At 39.2% G+C, this 21233-nt stretch overlaps 1 long non-coding RNA gene across 2 annotated transcripts; it reads left to right on the top strand.

Moving 5' to 3' along the window:
* The first annotated feature begins 5532 nt into the window (after positions 1-5532).
* On the top strand, positions 5533-7253 carry LOC112200913. 2 transcript variants are annotated; one of them, XR_005809001.1, is made up of 5 exons: positions 5533-5877; positions 5975-6017; positions 6383-6525; positions 6689-6748; positions 6924-7253. It is a non-coding gene; the product is annotated as an uncharacterized LOC112200913 (long non-coding RNA). The 2 variants fall into 2 exon arrangements; XR_002936521.2 differs by lacking the exons at positions 5533-5877; positions 5975-6017 and having other exon boundaries at positions 6026-6525.
* The last annotated feature ends 13980 nt before the right edge of the window (positions 7254-21233 follow it).

The raw sequence follows: 21233 nt of genomic DNA, 5'->3' as shown, positions 1-21233 counted from the left end.
ACAGCGATTTCCTCTCAATTTCAGTTTCTCTACAATAGTTATTTTTTTTTTTTTTGAAACGAAACAATTAGGTTACTAGTATTAGTATATCTGTTATTCCAATTAGACAAATGACTTATTTAGAAATTTAGTAAAACATCTTTAATCATGTATTCAAGGGATCGTGATTATATCAAATGATTAAGTACATTGCTTGGTGTTGTTTATGTTATTCTGTATTAAAAAATATATATTAAATATCGTTTACTCCCTATACTTATATATAGGGTCTCAACGTTTTAGTCCCTCACGTTTCAATTTCACCAAAATGCTCCTCCAACTCTTAATTTTCACAAAATAGGTCATTGTCGTTAATTCTCAGTCAAAATCTCTGTTAAATTACTGATGTGGCATTCCTCACACTCAGAAATGTCTATTATACTCTCACTTATTTAATTTTTTTTACTTTTTCTCTATACCTCTTCTTGTTCCAGCTCTCTCTCCTCCTTGTGTTCATCTTCTTCTTCTTCTTTTTTTTTTTACCTCCACCCTCATCTTCATCCACCATTAAGCTCTACCTCATTAATCATTCTCCTCCTCTGATCTGAACAAACCCATCAGCAAAACCTAGACCAAATGAATTAAGAGGTGACAAGATAGTAAATGAATTAAGAGGTAACAATTTGCACGGAGAGAATCGAAATTGAGGTGGGAGGAGATTGAGTACAGGAGCCTTTGCGTTCGGTGTCGTGCAGCAAAGTAGAGTCGACCAAATAGGCGGCAGTGGTTGGATGGATCCAAACAGACCCATCAACGGGTACTGTTATAGACGACGAAAGCCGGAGCCCTGACCTAGCTGAACCAGTGAAACAAGAAATCAACGGCTGGAGCAGTCCGGCTCACAGCGGAGGACGAGAAGGTCGTGGTGGTGGTGGAAAGACGACAGATGTAGCTTCTTCTGAGCAAGAGACTAGAAAATCCAAAAAAGCAGCAGAGCTACTCCTTGCAGAACTGAATGAGGTTCAAGAGACTATGGCCGTCGAAAGTCTAAAAGGGCAGCAAAAATGCATTAGTAAGGCAACAACTGAGTAAAGTTCCAAACTAAATAAACTTCACAAATCACAACCAAATAATTTACACGAACTGGGATTGGGAATTTAGGATTGGGGTTGGGGTTTAGACGAAGTGATGAAGGTTAGTTCTTCTTTCTCTTCTAATTGGGAAATATGGAAATAAATGGGTTCTCGTTCTTGTTCTTTGCTCTCTTGAAGTACAAAGAACAAGGAGAAAGGGCTAGAACTTAAAAATAGGGCAAAATGGGATTGGGGTTTAGAGGAAATGATGAAGGCTGGCTAACTGGGTTCTTTCTCTTGGAATTGGGATCTTCTGGAAATTTAGGGTTCTTGACTTCTCGTACTTCTTTCTATCTCTTCGAAGAACAGAGAAGAAGGGTTTGTTTCGGGACAAATGATTCTAAAAGAGTCATGAGTCCAAAGGGTGAGGAAGAAGAAGACAGAGATAAACAGAGGAGGAGAGAGAGCTGGAAGAAGAAGAGGTAAAAAGAAAAAGAAAAAAATAGGGAGAAAAAAAAATAAGTGAGGATATAATAGACATTTCGGAGTGTGAGGAATGCCACGTCAGCAATCTAATGGAGATTTTGATGGAGAATTAACGTCAATGACCTATTGTGTGAAAATTGAGAGTTGGAGGAGCATTTGAGTGAAACTTGAGGGGTTAAAACGTCGAGACTATAAATATATGGGGTAAACAGTACTTAATCCTTTAAAAAAAAAAAAAACCGTTGCATGTTGGCAATACCAACCGAAATATCAAAATTAATAAAAATAATATGATACCGTACCTAAATCAACAACAAAACTCAGTTTCAAAAAGAAAAAATAGTTTTAAAGTTGGTACCGATTCAAAGCTACCGAATAACGGTTTTAATAATGTATGAGATAGGAGATAAACAGTGGGCCAAAGGGCATTTCGAGTAGGTGAGGTCATATATGCCATGCATGCATGAGATCGATATATGAGTATGTATTTCCTGTGAAGGCGGCAAGTGAATGATGGAGGTGATCATAGAATGAAATGTTTAATGGTGGGAGTGAGTGAGGTAGCTAAAACACCACCATCACCACGGGACTCCACCAATCCAATTACCCCAGAAAACAACTAAACAAGGCAATAGCGCGGCGGTGGATATATAGAGTTATTGCTAGCTTTTAAGGTATGCTTGCGTATGATTCCCATGGCTTCCTCCCTCATTCGTTTGTTGGAGAAACAAAGGAGATTCCTTTCTAATTTCCAATTGGGATACTCACATTAGGCTCGTGAATTCAATGATTAGTTGAGACATACATATCACCATCGATCCATCATCTTCTTAATTTATTAAGACAGTGGTTTGAGTTGACCGACCACTTTCAAACTCTTATTCTTGCTCCAATAATATTAACAATGAAAGAATATGATATAGTATAAAATACAGTAGTATCCATTTAAATTAGGGAAAATGATTATTTTATCTAATTTTGGGGTTAATTAATCCCACTTACTTAAATACTCTAAGAGATTGCATACTTACTCAAACACTCTAAGAGATCATTTCCCTAATACCCAATTAAGTATTTTTTTTATTCCTTTTTATTTATCTTTGGGACAATTTTGTCCTCTCCTTCTTTGTCACTTAGAGTAACAAGTCATTGGAGACCTTGCCGGACTCCGGTGACCAGTGGCCGGCCGCGGACTCCGGCGACCGGTCACCAGAATCCAGAATCCGGCTACCGGACTGGTGACCGAATTCTGACGTTTGAATTTATTGCCTCCTAATAATACCCAGTAATCATATTATTGCCTCTCAACAATCATATTATTGTCTCCCAATACTCTTTTTATTGCCTCCTAATAATCATATGATTGCTTCCTAATAATCATAATATTGCCTCCCAATAATCGTATGATTGCCTCCCAATAATCATATTATTGCCTCCTAATAATCATATTATTGCCCCCAATAATCATATTATTTCCCTCCAATAATCATATTATTGCCCTAAAGTGAATTGCATAAACTCCCAAAACCAAAATGAATACACTACAGACACAATTGATCAATTTATATGTTCAATTGTACGCGTTTTTTTTTTTCCTTCCTCATTCTCGGAGCTCACAATATACCAAAAAAAAAAAGAAGTGCTCTGGGCACCCACCGGAGTGTGAGGTCGGCTGGTTTTTTCTTCGGTGCTACCCGGTGGCAGTTTGGAGGTCGTGACCGGATTGGGTGGCGGAAGATGCGACCGGTTGGGTTGGAGAACTAGCTGGTGATTGGCTTATCTCAGGCTGGGAGACTGAGGTTGGGTCGTGTTCGTCTTTCTCAGTTGGAAGGAGTGGTCGGGAAGTGGTTGTGTAAGGGGAGCAGAGTCGAATCGGGCTGGGATAGGAGTCGAATCCCCATTGGGGCTGAGTTGTGGCAATGGACGTTGGATCGGTAGTTTGGGTGACGGCAACGCTCAGATGTTCAATTTAGATCTGGATACAATGCTCTGATCTTAGGGCTGGCACTACTACAGAAATTGAATGAAACAACACCTCTCAGACGACGCTACGCAATTATCTGTTGTGTGATTGATTTTTTTTTTTCAGACGTCGTTTTTATAAGAGCAGTCGTCTGATAGGGACTTAGGAATTAGTTCAGAAGACATTTAGGATAAAAACTGTTGTGTCACGTTAAAAAAAATTGAGTGCCAAGTTTCCCACCGCATTAGTGGTGCCAAACCCCATATGAAACCCCAAATTTTTCCCAACATGTATTGATCATACGATGAGAAATAATATAACTGTGATCTGATCAAATAGTTTGACAAAAAGGAGGGAGATTTCCCACCACCATTTTTCTCCAACCCCCCATGGAGGGAAGTCAAACTGATAAGAGACAAACCCCAAATTTGAAATGGCTACATCCAGACCACATTGTTATAAAATTCTGTCATGTGAGTCCTTCTCAAATTGATAGAACTTGTCCAAATGGGCTTGAAACGCTAACACTTAACAAAAAAAAAAACATAAGCATTACATTAACCCGCCGTCTCGATAGTGCCTTACTCTCTCTCTCTCTCTCGACACAGACCTAAAACCAAAACCCTCACTCTTGACAGCTCCTTATTCTCTCAAAAAAACCTAGAGCCAAAACCTCCTCACTCTTCGCCATCCCAATCGCAGCTTGGGAGGCACAACGAGCCTGCTCCTCCTCCAACTTCACCTGACGGCAGCTCAACCTTAAGTCGATCCAGATCTTCTTGTCTGACTTCGATTGGTCTTGTCCGCCATCCCAATCGCAGCTTGGGAGGCCTAGCTAGCCTGCTCCTCCTCCAACTTCACCCGACTGCAGCTCAACCTTAAGTCGATCCAGATCTTCTTGTCTGACTTCGATTGGTCTTCCAAAAATAAAACACGGGCTTATCAATTCGTATCGTAACAAGTGGTACTCCTCTCGGTAAAGCCATCGTCCCGGTCCTCAAGCTCTGAGATTAGATTTCAACTTTGAGTTCCAATTCTCCATTTAGTGGTTTGTTGATTCAAATTCTTTGAATTCATTCTCTGATTTGTTGATTTTTACTTTTGTAGACTCGGTACTGTGCGCGAAATTGAAAAGCATGACCATGGTGGTTTCCGATTCTTCTTGCTTTGATGCAAATGAAGGTAATTTAGTGAAAACCCCCTTTTGTTTTTTAGGGTTTCTCTGTAAAGCATTGGTCTTTTTCTTCTTTGGGACCCCAATTGAACCCGTTGATTTGAATTTCTTGATTTTTGTCCAAGTAGATTTTGCTTGGGGAAATTGTTATAACCCAGAAGTTATTAGCACTACAAAATTCAGGGATGCAGGTGCAAATGACGTCTCAATGGTATCAGCTTGCTCTTTTTCCTTCTTCTCCATGTTTCTTATGTGAATGGTTAATCAGACTCGGGCCAATTTAATGGTTCTCATGAATTTGAAATATTGAGGCCTTAGAGAAAAGTTTCTTTCATTGGATGGCGACTTGGAATTAGTTTATGTGATTTCATTTAAATTATTTATGATTCTGTTCAGACTTGGGTTGTTTGTCCAATTGACACATCACAACCCTTAAAACGCATGATGCGGGTTTGGCTATGAAAGCTGTGTGGGTTAATTTAGAGAACAAAATTGTCTTGTTGTATTTCTAGTGTTAGCAAAATTGTCTCGTGGTGCTGATTTTTTGTTATGAGCTGCTGCTCTTTTATGTATTTTATTGTTTTTTTTCTATCACTCCAATGTTATCATGAGTTCTGTTGGCTGCATCAGGCTTGTGTAGTTGGATTTTGGAGGTATTTAATTATAGACACATTATATAATGGTTCTTGTATTTCAGGATTAATAAAGGTGATGCAGCATTGAGAACCCACCAAATAAATCTATGGTGGGATCTTCTGCCCACATCCGTGTCCATATATACAATATATTGTCTTTCAATTGTTATTCAAATGTTCAATTAATATTTTTTCTATGGCTGTCATGATTTCTTTCCCAACCTTTTTAGATCTTTAGCAATGTGCTATGTGGTTGTCAATGTTTAGAAATGTGTTTCATTGTGTGAAAATTTTGTAGTTTGTAGAGCTTGACCTTCTATATCTTTCAAATCAGCAAATTGATAGGTAGAGTTGCTAGGATTTTCTTTCTGGTGTGAGAAGTGCCTTAGCTAGATACCCGGAGAATTTTCTAGGGAAGGTCATATGTGAAACCAAGTTTAAAATCCTACAATGGTTTCATTATCTGATAAAATGATGGCAAAGAAAATGATTATAGCTTTGCCCCTTCTGTCATGAATTAGAGTGTAGAAGCTGATTTCTCTAATCTTGTTCTCAACTGTCTTCCAAGTTCGTTTTCTGCTACTTCTTCCATTTTGTTTGACTCTTTCATTTGTATATACAGTCTGAATTTAATTTAAGTCTTTGGTTCTTGTTACCTGTGAAGGCTTTACAACTGATGGTCTCGCTGCCATTGTTGCCAATTGTAGGTAAGGATCAGTTTTCATTCCTTGTTTGTTGCTATTTTGATAGTTTATGGAATGTGATTTGCACTTATGGCTTTCTTATTCTTGGTTTAATTCTTCAGTTCAGTTGCTACTGTGTGGTGATAAACATGTTTGCAGCTTACATACCAATCCCTGTGATCCTATTCCTTTTTTTGCATTCACCTTTTGAGGATCTTTTAGTTGTACTGTCAACTACATCTGATTTCGAATCATAGAGGCCATTGGTTTAGTTGCTTTCCCAATAGCTGTACCTCTCTTGTGTCCTTGAATTTTGCAACCATTTCAGTTACTCATTAAGTTCTTACCAATGGGTTGTGGTTTGATATGGTAAGAGATCTCAATTGCAGCAAATGTAGCCCAAAAGGAAATTGATAAGTACATCAAGATACCTGGAGAAGCCCTTCAGCTAAGACGACCTATCAACAACAGTTCCATATCGGTCCAAATGCAGAGGTTTTGCAGTCTCCTCCAGCTAAATACATCTGCTTAGGTACTTTTGTTTTGGTCCAGAATCTGGTACTTGAACTGTTGGCTGGTTATACATTACTTAATTTGAGTCTTCTTTCGGCATGAGTCTTGATGTAATTTGGTTAGATGGTTGTTGAAGGAAAGACATATGACGTTGATTATGATTTTTTGTATATATGTTCCAGACTAGAATGAGGATTTTGGGAACTGTTTTTGCAAAGTGAAATTATTTCACCACTGCTAAGGTACAATTTTAATCGACCAATCATGTCTTACATTTACTCTCATATATTGTTAGACAATTCATTTTCGTACTTGTGATTCATATGAGTTAGTAGAGGACAGAGGTTTACATAGTAGCTGATGGAGTACTTTTCTGGAAATGCATAATGTACATTAAAGTCTTTGCATTGTCTGCAGGACAAATGGGAAACTTAATTTGGTTCACACAACACAAATCTTTTCTTAGCAAAGAAGGGGAGAGCTTGTTCCCTAATTGCTCTTGGACAAGAGTATTGGCTGCCCATTCTTACTGGTGCCAACACCAGGCTAAGCAACATGGCAAGCACCAGGTTTGTCCCAAGGATCATAGACAATAGCTCAACTTGTAGACATGGAGCTCCAATGTACTCGGCATTGTATAATCTAGAAAAGAGCAAAAGTTGATAGATACAGAGGAAGAAGGCAAATGTACAAATGACCCTCCTAAATTAGTGTATGAATATTTGGGAAATATATAATTACGTTTGATATCAATTTACTGAATTCATTTAATATGTGGTGGGATTTGAATTAATTTGATTGTTATATATTTTGTAACAATTAGACATCAATAATAAATGGAAGGCATTGTGCAACATGTTATAACACAACATTAAAAGCTCGATATGTTGTCTCAAAGCACAGCATAATATTCACAATAGCCACAAAATAAAAACTGTCGTCTGAGATTAATACAGATCACAGATGCTATCACAAAATAGTTGTGTGAATAACAGTCACACAACAGTTATAAAAAAAACTGACTTCTGAATCACAATCACATAACGGGTTCTTAAGTTTCCCGTCGTCTGAGTGACGTTCACACGACAGTTAATGATGTCGACAAGCTATCGACAGCCTGTCGACATGTTATCGACATGCATGCCGAGTTCTTCAGACGATAGTTCTCTAAATCATGTTTCATCAGACAGCAGTGAAATATACGACAGTCAGCTCCGCATCAAACGACAGTTTTTAGCCGTCGTCTGATTCAATTTTTGTACTAGTGTGGCTTGGGGTGGGACCCATGAAGGTTGAGATCGTCTCTGATGGCGGTGGAGACTTGATGGAGGAGAGGGCCCGAAGCCCGTGGTGGGGCGCCGGAGCTGCCATGGTAGAGAGAGAGAGAGAGAGAGAGGACCGTGCAGATCGAAATCGGAGGATGAGAGAGGGAGAAAGCGCAGATTGGAGGGATGAGAGAGAGAGAGAGAGAGAGAGAGAGAGAGAGAGAGAGAGAGAGAGAGAGTGTGTGTGTGTGTCTGAGAGAGAGAGATATGAGTGTAATTTAAAAATTAAAATGAGGGCAATATTGTCAATAGATGTTAGATTGGGTAAATGAGATTAAAAAACTCTTAGTGGAGTAAGTGAACAATTTTTAAGCTAAAATTGGGTAAGTGGTCACGGCCCCTTTAAATTATTTGTAACTTAAGTTTACAATTAATGGTTGTCATCACTTTTGCAAATCTAAACATGAGTTACGTAAATTACACGGATAAAAGAAGATAATTCAAGCTAGCTACCAAATCCACCATTTTTATCAACAAGCAAGGCAATATGTGCCTTACCAATTAGATACTCTCTACATGCGTACATTACAGACATTTTCTACTACGGCGAGTAGTCTATAATGTCAGTTCGTATGATCACATGCATATTGTACTTATTAACAAGGAACGATCACGGCTGATAAGAACTAAAAGAGATTTCACGTGAACTAAGCTTCAATATGATGTGATGACATGTATTAATTGTAGTAATATCGAGTGTACCTACATGTACGTTTGCAAGCATAATTAGCTATAATGAGCCACGCTCATTGTTCCGCCAGAGGTACCGACTCTCACCAAAAGAGTGACCTGCGAAGGCATATCCAGGTAGGCTACCGCCTGGGCCCCGGATCGCCACCAGATCACAGCTGACGCGCCGCGCCAAGATAGCATCAGAAGCTCCAGACGCTGGGAATCGAAGCACATCAGTCCCACATCGAAAACAATAAGAAGATCAACCTTCTCCTCACCTATAAAGGTTCTCTCCTCTCTCATCATTAATTATGAATTTACTACTCATTTATTGTTATGCTGCCTATATGCATTGACTGACTTAGGCATCGGAGAAGTGAAGACCGCCTAACGCGGTCTCCCTCTGACGCCCTGTCTCTCGTGTGACAGCTAGCGGAGGCCATCAAATCCTCAGAGTAGCGGTCCGCCCACCAGACCCGCGTTAAACGAAAGATCGGCTACCGCCGGACTTTGAGCATTAACATCGAGTAATTAAGCTAAAGGAAAATTTGATGGGCAAGTAATCATTTGGTCATGATTAAGGGTGTAATGACCCGGATTTTCGTATTAATTTCTCGTATTTTTCTTGAACTTAATAAATGTCTTAGTTAGTACAAATTATGGTTTCGATGCTTAGTTCTTTTGGTTTATCATGAATTAGATATATTTCGAAATATTATTCGCTCGAAATGTTCCATTCAAGAGTTGACTTTTTGTACATCACGAATTTGTGAAAATTTCCTTCACAAAAGTTGTAGAGCGCGTCGATACGAGTTCATGGACATGCGGAATGCGAAAATCGGAGTTCGTATGAGGAAATTATGGCTTTTGGAAAAAGTTTCCATTTTGGGTTAAATAGAAAAATTTGGGAAAAATTTTCAGAAATCCCTAGATTTCCGAAAATAGCAATTCGGGCCTCTCTCCCTATCTCCCGACTGAAAAACACCTCAAAACTTCCACCGGCCATATCTCCCTCCACAGACCACTAATCCACGCCAGACCACATCCAACGTGCTCGCCTCGACCTTACGCAGCTGCTAATGGCAGCCTTGCGCCGCGGCACGACCTGTAGCGTTGACGGGAAGCTCGACCCGATTTGGGTCCAAGATCGAGTCAATGCCGATATCTCGAGTTTCCGACCGCCAATCTTTGAGATTATTGGTTTCACGTTCGTCGGAGCTGTCATCGGTTTCTGGAAATTTTCCGGCCACCTCTACTGGTTCTAGGTAATTTCGATCCCTTCCCATCATTTCCAGCTTACTTGCTAGCAGTGTTCTAAAACTCGGCCGCCCAACCCGCCTAAGCGGCGCCTAGGCGCTGGGCGGCAGCTCTCCGACTCGATTAATGCCAAATCGGCTGGATTGGGCGGGATTGACTTGGGCGGCCTCCTGGGGGGCCTAGGCGGCCAACTAGGCGCCTGGGCGGTAAGGACTTGACGGAGGTTGGTGGCGTCGCAAGTGGCCGGGTCGGGGTCCAGAGGAGGAAGGATTTCTTAGTATTTCCACTCAGCTCGAAGGAGAGGCGCTTGGTGAGGTCCTCAGAGCATGTTGATGACGGCGGAGGTGTTGCAGCCGAAGCTTGTGAAGGATTATTTCCACTCAGGTCGAAGAAGAGGGGCTTGGTGAGGTCCTCAGAGCATGTTGATGACGGCGGAGGTGTTGCAGCTGAAGCTTGTGAAGGATTTGCAGAGGTGGATGGCATCGTTGTTGGGTGAGGTCTGGAGAGAGTCGCCATTGTTGGCTTGTTTGCAGATAAGAATGAAAAACCAAAGACAAGATTTGACTGGGTGGAGAATCTGGAGATAAGGAAAAAAGTCAATAAAGTTCGTCTCATATCGAGGGATGTGGGATGAATGGTTAATAACTATCCAGAAGGTTCAGGCCTCCAGGGCACGTGGGATGAAGTTGTGCAGTAATACATTTTCTTTATTTTTTAATAGATAGAGACAATAACACATTCCCCATATATTAAGTCTTTGTTCCTTTAAAAAAAAAAAGTCTTTGTTTTTTTTTTAAAGGTTTTAAGTCTTGAAATATTCTTAATTATGTAAATAAATGTTATAAAAATAAAATTTAAATTTAAAAATACAAAACCGCCTAGGCGCCATCTAGGCGTCCGCCTAGGCGCTCCTCCCCAGCCCACTGCCCGACTAGCGCCTAGTGATTTTTCGAACCTTGCTTGCTAGTTAGGAAAGTTGTTCAACTCGATGAAACGAAGAGGAGCAGCCTGGCCCCGATGCCATTGGCAGTGGTCGGCGGCGGTTCCTCTGCCTCTAACTCCGGTGGCCTTTTCCGGCCACCTTCGGGGACCTCAAGGGTAGTTTCTGCCCATTTTTATGTTCTACATGTTTATACGATCATGTCAATGTACAATGCATAATTTTTGGAGATCGCATGATTAAGTTATGAATTTTAGCGTTTAAGGATTTTCGATTCGTTTCCGTTTTCGATCCATGAGGATCCAGCTGCCCAATCGACTTGTAGTTTTGATATAATGATCGTAGGACTATGCCGATGACCTTGTGTGGTCATAGGCAAGGATCCGACCATTGGATCTTCGTATAATTGTGTTTTATGAATCGTGCGCTAAGTTAAGATCGTATTTGATTAGGTGATTGACGGATTTGTTTTGGGCGGACGATTGTGATTGTGATTTTGAGCTGTTAAGAAGACGCAGCTGGATTTGAGGTGAGTAAATCTCACATGGTTAATTTACGAACGGATTAATTTATTACTCGGAATTACTTGTTTAATTGTTAAATCATTTTCGAAACAAATTATTTGTTTTAAAATATATGAACTTGATCGACAACGGTTCATGGGTAAGTGAAAACAATGTTTTGATATAAAATGATTTTCGAGTAGTCAATTTGTAAAACTATAGTTGGTATTAGTGGTCATTCCTGCGTGAATGACTACGTATATATATATATATATATATATATTTACGTGGAATATATGTATATATATTGGATGGCGTGACATTGTGATATGAGTGAATTGTGATTTATTTAGAATATCGTTTTGAACTGTTGCTTATTGTGTTGAATGAGTAGTCGAGTTCCGCAAAGTTTTGAGTCACGTGGGACTTTAAATGTTTTCGGGTCTACGGATTCGGGTCACAAGTAGTGACAGAGGCAATCATTATCGTAGGTTTGAACCTTGGCAGAGGTGACAGGCTACGTTTCAGTTAGAGCTCTAGTTTATCGATCTGCCATTGTATTTCAAGGGAGTAACACGAGGGTTACATGAAGCCTTTGAAATGCATTTTTAAAGAGAGTTCGTGTGGGTTCTTTCTTTTATTGTCCATTTGAAGGACTTGTGTTTCTTATTGATATGGAATTGGTTTTTGAATTATTTTATTTTTTTCTTGAGTTGTGAAATTGTCAAGCATGGGGGTTTGTGTCATTTTAATTGAGATTACTCATACGAGCTTCAAAAGCTTACCGGGTTGTTGTTTGCAATCCCGGTGCACTATTCCATGGTGTAGCGGTTGTTCCTGCAAGTCAGGACCACCAGGGTGGAGATCGTGGCGTGTAGTTCAGCAGTGTTAGGTTCATGACCTATTTTTGTATCGTACTGCTGCATGTAGTATGCTCCTAGCGAGCGCTACTTTTGTATTTCTTTCTTTTGAGCCTTGTAAACACTTGTTGATATAACATTTGGCTCGAGTGATTGAGTCCTTGAGAATATGCTTTTGGATTATTATAATTGCTTAGATTAAATTGAAAAAGTTTCTATGCAATTTCGGGAAGTTGGTCAAGTTATCGCATTTCGGATTTGAATTTATTTATTCAAAATTCGGGGCGTGACAAAGGGCACATATGATCAACTTGAAAGTGCAGAAACATAAATAATTTTAGATGTAAATTATGATAAGGGATATAAGATATATAGATGAAGTAAACTGAAATAGAATTCAAGAAACAAACAAAGACAATATGCATGTATGTATATACCAACTTTGAAGTAATAATTATGTAAGAGACTATAGTGGAAGGAGCACTAGTAAGAGACTATAGTAATAATTATATTGAGAACCTGGTTCATTAGCCATCCTTGAAAAACATAGTGGAAGGAGCACTAGTAGTCAAAGCATGGGACTTCGATCATTGGTTAATCGGGAGTCTGTTGATTTAACTAAATTATACATCTTAGTAGTAAGACGAGTCAATACAAGCCTGACTCGGCCGGGCATTAACCAGTGAAGAAGACGCTTCGTCCCAAAATCATTGTCATATGATAGGCAGGTTTAAGCAAGCAAATTAAGAAAAATACAAAAAAAAAATCCTTTCATTCAAAATGCCAGGCGAGTCACGTACAAGTCTGTAAAGGAATTAAGGCCACTCAGGAATATCTTTCCTTCATGAAAAAATAAAGTTTGCAACAATGAAGTATTGCTCGAAAAAATAAAGTTTGCAACAATGAAGTATTGCTCGAAGTAGCTCAGAAACGAAGATATATTGGAGCCTGTGGTACGTGTTGAACCGGCCGGTTTAGTCCCCGGTCACAAGCTCTTGGGTTGTATTAGACCTAAACTGGAGTTTGTCATCCTCTATGCATGATTTAGAACACAGCAGTTTATGGATATCTCGATAATGGAAACTCGATACAAGGTATCCGAGATCCCTAAGAAGCCTCAACATCTTTATCGTCTTCCTCTTCAATTTCTTCAACTGAATACATCTTAAGTTTGATGATCGATGGTGTCTCTAGTCAATTCTTTTTCTCCATCAACATGGGCACATGGCACTTTTATTTCACCTTAGTGAAAGATATAGCGCTCCTGCATAGAACACGAGCAGATTGTTAAAATAACACCGTCTAAACATGAAAGTAGTGCTTATACGTGCGGGTCGTTACTTACATGAAAGGCATTAAAATCAACGCCATGAGATACAATATCACCTTCACACTGGCATTTTCTCCTCCAATTAATGGGAGTCTTGCTCTTGCACGCAGATCTTCCTGAAACAAGAGAAATATGTTGCAGATGAAAATTAGAATCAAGCAGTTCATTAAGCGCGTATAGATATAATTCGGTGACTGCTGGCAGTGTTTTTCTGAAACTTGGGTGGGTATTGAGTAATTCGTTAATTTTCTTTCTTTTCCTCATAAAAAATATAAAGGATGCTCGGGCAGCAGTGTAATAACCTCAATTTTCATATTAATTTCATGTATTATTCGTAGAATTAATGAACGTATCATTTGCTCGAATTGTAGTGTAAATGCCTTGTTCGATTTGAATTATCGAAAAATTGAAATTGTTCGTACGTTTAAGAAGCTCGAAACGTAGATTCAAAAGTCGACTTTTTATACTTTTGGAATTTGGGAAGACTTCCTTCATGAAAGTCGTAGAGCACATCGATACGAGTTCTTGTATATGCAGAATGCGAAAATCAGAGTTAGTATGAAGAAGTTATGGCTTTTGAAAGAAGTTTTCATTTTGGTATAAGGACGAAATTTTGCAAAAATTGCAAAGGACAGATTTCCAAAAACGGAAACCCATCCCTCTTTCTCTCTCCCCGAGCCCGAGTCGCCTCTCCTCCTTCGACCGGCGATTTCTCCGCCGTCTGGCCACCGTTGGTCACGGGACAACTTGCAATAGCTTCGCCTCATCCTCCTCGTGACGTCTATGGTGGTAATGGAGCACAAGATGAGCTGCAGACTGAGCAGCAAGGCCGGGAACCTCCGTAGTGGCGCTACAAATATCCTCGGTTGGAGTTGACAATTCCGGCCACCATAGGTGGAATTTCTTGACGGGTTTTGTAGCCCAGAGGCTGAGGAAGGTTTCCCCCAAGGTGGCTTGCAACGATTTCACATGTGAAGCTCAAATCGAAGGATTGAAATTCTAGGGTTTCAATCGGCCCCTTTTGTTCCATGGTAAAATTCGATCAATTGGCTTATAATTTGACTTCAGTGTAGTTGGAAAAGTTGTTGTACATGTTGTGAAGAAGATTTTTGGTTTAGGAATTGTAGCCCAATTTTGAAGTTGACCAGTGGCAGCGCCACCAACTGTGGTAGTGCCTTGCGGTGATTTTCGGCCATCCCAGGGACAGTTTTTGCCCCTGATCACAATCTACTTGTCGATACGAGCATTTGGATATACAATAAGTAATTTTTGGAGATCGTATGATTAAGTTATGAATTTTTTGGTTTCGATTGTTTCGGTTTCAATCCGTGAAGATCAGACTGTCCGATCGACTTGTAATTCTGATATGATGATCATATAACTATTCCGATGACTTTGTGTGGTCATGGATAAAGATCCGACCGTTGGATCTTCATATAATTGTGAAATGACAATTCGAAGGGCGATCTGTGAGGATCCGACCATCGGATTGTCGTATAATTTTTTGAAGTTGTTTATAAAAGCGATCCGAGAAGATCCAACCATTGGATCTTCATATAATTTTGAGAGGATGATCCCAAGGGTGATCCGTGAAGATCCGACCGTTGGATCATCATATATTTGTGTTTTTGAGATTGTGGGCTAAGTTGAGATTATCACGCCCCTGATTTTTAACACAAATAAAAATCGATATACAATCCCATAATTATACATGCATGATCGTTCAGTCATCAATATCAAATACCTTGAAACTTTTTCCCTTTATACTACATACATATTGATGCCCTTAACCCACTATGTCAATATTGACCCGCTTCACAGAGTCATATATTACATAAGCTTACAAATTAAATTGTCAACAACAAAATAAAACGTAAATGCTCCTCAGAGCTTACTACAACGGAAGTCCAAATAACGATAAAGTCACAAAATTGGATTCCTACCGTTAAGTTGCAAGTATGCTACCCCAACTTCAACCACGATTATCCTGACCTGCATGATTAACCCCTACACCGTTTGAATGGTGCACCGGGTTGCCACACAACAAACCCGGTAAGCTTTTGCAAGCCCGTATGACTAACTCAAAACAACCAACATAGCTCACACAAGAAATAAGGAAAACAACTCTCACTTTGATTCCTTAAAACCACTCGACAACTCACTCCTTGGTTTCTATCAAAGCGTAACATAGAAAGCAACTCACTCCTTGATTTATATCAATTGTAACATAGAAACAACTCACACCTTGAATTCTATCAATTGTACCATAGAAAGCAACTCACTCCTTGATTTCTATCAAATATACCATAGAAAGCAACTCACTCCTTGATTTCTATCAAATCGTTAATAAGGAAAACGTACAACTTACACCTTGTCCCCTTAAAAACCGTTAATAAGGAAGCAACTCACACCTTGTTTCCTAAAAACATGTAATCTCATGAGTTCGATATAACATTGCCCCGTTGCCCCATGAATCACAAATGGCAAACAGACTAGAGCTCTAACTGTATTCGTAACCACTCGTTCGGCCAAAGACGTGATTACCTGATATTCTGCCCAAGGTCATAGACCTTCATTCCTCGAACTTTTCAGTCCATTGGAATAAAACATTAAAGAAGTCGCACAGGACTCAAAATGTCAAAATGTTTTACAAATCTCAATGCTTTTCAAAACAATCGAAATCAACATTTCCATAATCATTGTTTTCCGAAAAGCCATAACACAAAACAATAAATAAGCATAATCATGCATGTTGTTTTCATACACAAATCTCAATGCTTTTCAAAACAAGTCGAATCCACAATTCCACAATCATTTGTTTTCCGAAAAGCCACAACCCAAAACAATAAAAAGCATCATTCATGCATATTGTTTCCATAAATCCACAGACCCACCAAAATATATATATTTCACGTAAATATATAAACGTAGTCATCCGCTTAGGAATGCCTACTAATACCAACTATAGTTTGCAGTTAATAAATAACTCTCAAAACGATAAGGGTATTCCGTTCGTAAATGAACCTTGTGAGATTACTCACCTCGAAATTCTTGTTGCGTCTTCAATATAGAACAAAGCAGCCAATCCACAAAACAACCGTCCAAAAATACTTCGTCAAGTACCTATTCACATACAGTTTCAACTTAGTAACAATTCACAAACGATTTAAGTTCGAAACCCTTGTTTTGAACTAAAATCCCCAAAGTGGCGCCAATCGAGGCAAAACCACATCTGAGACCTCCCAAAGTCTCCGGAATACTTCCACGATCGATATGTCCAAACCACAAGTCAATCGGACGCTCGGATCCTCACGGATCGAATAAATCAACCGCTATGAAACAGTAAAAATCATAACAATTTCATACGAACTCCAAAATTTGAGTATTATATATCGAAACGCTCGTATCGACGAGTAAAAGACATATAATACCAGAAAAAGTCCTTTATAGGGGTGGGCATAAATGACCGAAAGCCTAAAAAACCGGAAGGAACCAATTTGGACCGACCGGTTCGGGTCGGGTTTTCGTCTGAAAATAAGGGCTTTCGGGCCGGTTCGGTCCCTGTAGTCAGTGTGCCGGTCCGATCTCGGTTCCAAACTTTGAAATACATAAAACCCGTTGGGCCCGAATTATGCATCATTCTTTAACCTTTTTTATCTTTTTATCCATCTTTCTCTCTCTTATGTCTCATTATTCATTTATTCCTCACGACTTCACTTTTCTTCTTTCTCTTTCATCTTTCTCTTCCATCAATCATTCTGTCTCCCATTTCATTCTGTCTTCTCTTTATCTTATTCTTCTCTTTTTCTTCTTTCTTACCCATCTCCCTCTTCCCTCAGTTTGGAAGTTCCTCTCCCTCAATTCGTCCACACTTGGTTCATCTTCTCTGTTGGTGGAAGTGCAGTCTCCAAACCCAACCCGGATCGGAAACTAGTTGAGGTTTCGGATTTGAACGGTTAAGTCTCATCTCCTCTCAACTTCTCTTCATTTTCTTCCTTGTCCCTGTTCGTCAATTCAGTTCTTCTTCTTATTCATTTTTTTTCTTCTTCTTCTAGCTATGGTCTATGTGGCCAAGCCTTTCAATTTGTCTCTTTATCGAGATCTCTTAAAGGCTCTGGCTAGAACCTGAAATTCGGAGCCTTCACATCTCAAAGTCTCTAGATCAAACCAAACTGACGACAACCATCAGCGACGTTCTGATCTTGATCAGTTGATTTTTAATTTTTAATTTTTTATTTTGTAGAAGTTAGATCTATTGGTGATATTGTTCAGTTGATAACTATGTAAACATGGAACTTTTGGTGGTTTGATTATTGTTTGCTGCATTTTTGCCCAAAAATGGAGCATTTTTGAAAAATCTGCCAGGAACTGAAAGCCCGGAGAAACCGATCGGTTTGTCACTGTCCGGGTTGAGGTCGGTCTTTGTGTCCGTCATGTGCAAACCCGGCCCAAACTTAACTCTGCCGGTCCTGTCCCCGTCCCTGTAAATGTGGTGCTGGTCTGGGACCGTGCCCAGCCCTAGTCCTTTACATAGCCGGAACGCCGCCACAGGAAAACTCAATATTTCACAAAACTTCCAACGACAAAGATGTTCATCTCAACATGCTTGACCATTTTCATGACTAGCATGAAGTCAGAAACTAAGCATAAAGGGTCGACAACTACCTCGCAAGCTGTGGATTACTGTTCAATCCGAGTTGAACTAAGTTTCACGTGAATCAATCCAAACAACCATCACAGATCGATCTAGGAGGCTGCTACGAGCTCCCCAAGCTTGATTTGAAGCCTCGTCGACGTCGGAGATCGGAGAACTGATCGGGTCCGAATACACAAAATTTCGCCGCCTTTCTGCGTCGTCACCGCTGCGAATCGCCGCTAGAGGACACCACAGGGAGGAGCTGATGGCAGAGACGAGCTGATCTGAAAAGTTTCACCACCGGAGTTCGCCGGAAATGCCGGATAGGACCGGCCGGGTCCGGGTCGGGTTAGCCGGGTTTCTTTGATACTGAAAGTGCAACCGAGAGAGAAGAGAGAGAGAAGAAACTTTCTGGAAATAGAGAATGAAATTATGAAATGATTTTCGGAAAATTTCTATTTATACTAATGGCAACTTCTTCCAATGGCCATAACTTCTTCATACGAACTCCGATTGACGCGTTCCGCATGTCCATGAGAATCCCGACGTATAAAAAGTCAAACTTCGCACGACCCCCTAAACTGTGAAATTTGAATAATTATACATATGAAAACCATTCCACTTCACATACAATTTACGAATAAAGCATAATAACAATTATTCGTACAACTGGTCCATTATTAATTACCAAAATTAAATAACGAAAATCCAGGTCATCACAGAGATCATATTTGTTTAGGTGATTGACAGAATTGTTTTGGCGAACGATTTGTGAATTGTTATTTTTGAGCTATTAAGAAGACGTAGCTGGATTAGAGGTGAGTAAATCTCACATGGTTCATATTACGAACCGAATGCTATTAACTACTCTATTTAAATCGTAATTTTTATGGAAATAAATATTTGTTTTAAGTTATATGGGCTTGATCTACTACGGTCCATAGGTAAGTAAAATGATATTTAACTATACAAAAATGAATTTCACTTTTACTACGTGTGGACTATAGTTGGTATTAGTGGTCATTCTTGTGAAGATGATTATATGTGTGTGTGTGTCTATATATTTACGTGAATATATCTGGAATCGTGTGACATTGAGATGTGTGGAATTGTGATAATTTCAGTTATAATATGGAATTGAGTATGTAATTGCCATAATTATATGTGATAATGAATGTAGATTTGAAATTATGGCTAACATCGGTGGGTCGTATGGGATTTTGAGAATGTCTGGTTCTGAGGGCTGAAATGGTTTAAAGTTCGACGACTATAGTAATAATCGAAGTATTTGTTGTTCTGAGGGCAGAATGGTCCAAAGTTCGAAGGTTATTGAGATAACTTGGGTGAAATATATCTATTACTTGAACCTTGGCCGAGTTGACAGGTAATGATTTAGTTAGAGCTCTAACCTGTTGTGGGATAACGTTAAAATGGTAACGTTATGTAGTTAGGGGATTGTTGAGATGTCTCCTTTGTTAGTTTTCCCTGAGCTGGGTTAATGATTAAATTGTGGGATGTTGAGGTTGTTGGTTTGTTTATTGAGTTAAAAGAATTGTGACGTAAATTGTTAGCTAGGCTTACCGAGTTTTGTTATTTGCAATCCAGGTACACTATTCAAACGGTGTAGCGGCTAATCCTACAAGTCAGGAGAATCAGGGTGGTGATCGAGTTGGATAGTCTTGCGGTGTTACTAGCGACACTAAGTTTATTTAGGTGTGTTTTGTATGCTCCTGTGAGCTTAACTTTTATTTAAGTTGATGTTGTAATAATCAACTCGAGAGATAGTTACCTTGAGATTGAAATTTGATTTGAGCGGTGTTGGTTTATTGAAAAAAATAATAATAATAAATTTGAGTGTTGTGAACAAGTTAGTATGATTTATCACGTTTTCTTATTTGAATTCTATATTTGAAATTTAGGGCATGACAAGCAGCAACGCACCTTACTGAAGAGGCAGTCAATAGGAAGAGCTTGGACGATATTTCATGTGTAGTTGTAAGAGTTTGGTGAATGCATAATTTCTCTCTGGCATGTTTCTTGTCTGATTGAACTTGGTTTAACAATGTCTCAGATTTGTTGTCTTTATAAAACACCTATGGAATTGAAGTGTGCTTCATCGGGGTGGTGTTCCCCTACATGTTGTACACTATTTCATCAATGAAGATGTTTTTATTCTGCAATAGTTTGCCTAAACTTAACCATAAAAACTGATGTCCATTGAGAGAAATACATCAGTTCCAAAATGAAAATCAATGTCCCATTAACCACAAGAGATCGAATTATGATGTTGGAATCGATGTGCCACAAACTTGTGCACATTGTGTTTTAGATAGAGATCGATGTCCAGTATAAGTATTGTCATCGATGAAGACAAGAAAATCGATGTTACGAAAATCTACGGACATCGTTTTCTTTCATGATTCGATATATTACAAGGTATTGGACATCGTTATTTTACCAGAACCGATGTATTATAGATAATTGACATCGTTTTTTCCCGAGAATCTGATGTCAATGTAAGTAAATATATCAGTTCATACAATATTAGACTGTGTATACTGAATCTGAAATCCTGAGATATGAGGCAAGCTACGTGTCAAAATCATGAACAACAAGAAAAGTTCATGAGAACCGATGTGTGACACAATATTAGTTGGTTTCTTAAATCAATAACGATGTTAAAATGCATAGTTGTGCTGTAGGATATATATTTCTTTAAGAATTAAAGGCAATAAAATGAAGGTTTAACAATAGTTAAACATACAAATTTGTTATCATTTAAACGTATTTACATCGATTTATAATGGGTAACCGATGAGTATACTGATACTGGACACTGGCTAAAAACTGATGTCTAGATTTTTCAGACCTTTCTCATCACCCACTAAGACATCGGTCGGGATTTTTTTCTCATCGGTTTTTAACCGATGTCTGAGGGCATAGTTCTAGTAGTGGCGGCATTGTACATGCTATTTGAAAACAACAAGATCATCGGGTGAAGTCACATACATTCTCTTCCCTAAGCCTTTGGATTTCATCCTTTCTGGCCATGCACTTACAAAGCAGAAGAGCATTCAAACCATTAATGATATTCAGCAGCGATGTTGCTGTTGTTGAACTTACCTATAAGAGGAAGGAAAAAAACAAGAAGTTGGAGAAATATTGTTGAATAAGCCAACCGAATTTAGACATGTCAATTCAGTT

This window comes from Rosa chinensis, chromosome 4, assembly GCF_002994745.2.
Source record: "Rosa chinensis cultivar Old Blush chromosome 4, RchiOBHm-V2, whole genome shotgun sequence".
Taxonomy (NCBI): domain Eukaryota; kingdom Viridiplantae; phylum Streptophyta; class Magnoliopsida; order Rosales; family Rosaceae; genus Rosa; species Rosa chinensis.
The sequence above is the reverse complement of the archived record's forward strand: the minus strand, read 5'-3'. Positions and strand labels throughout refer to the sequence as shown.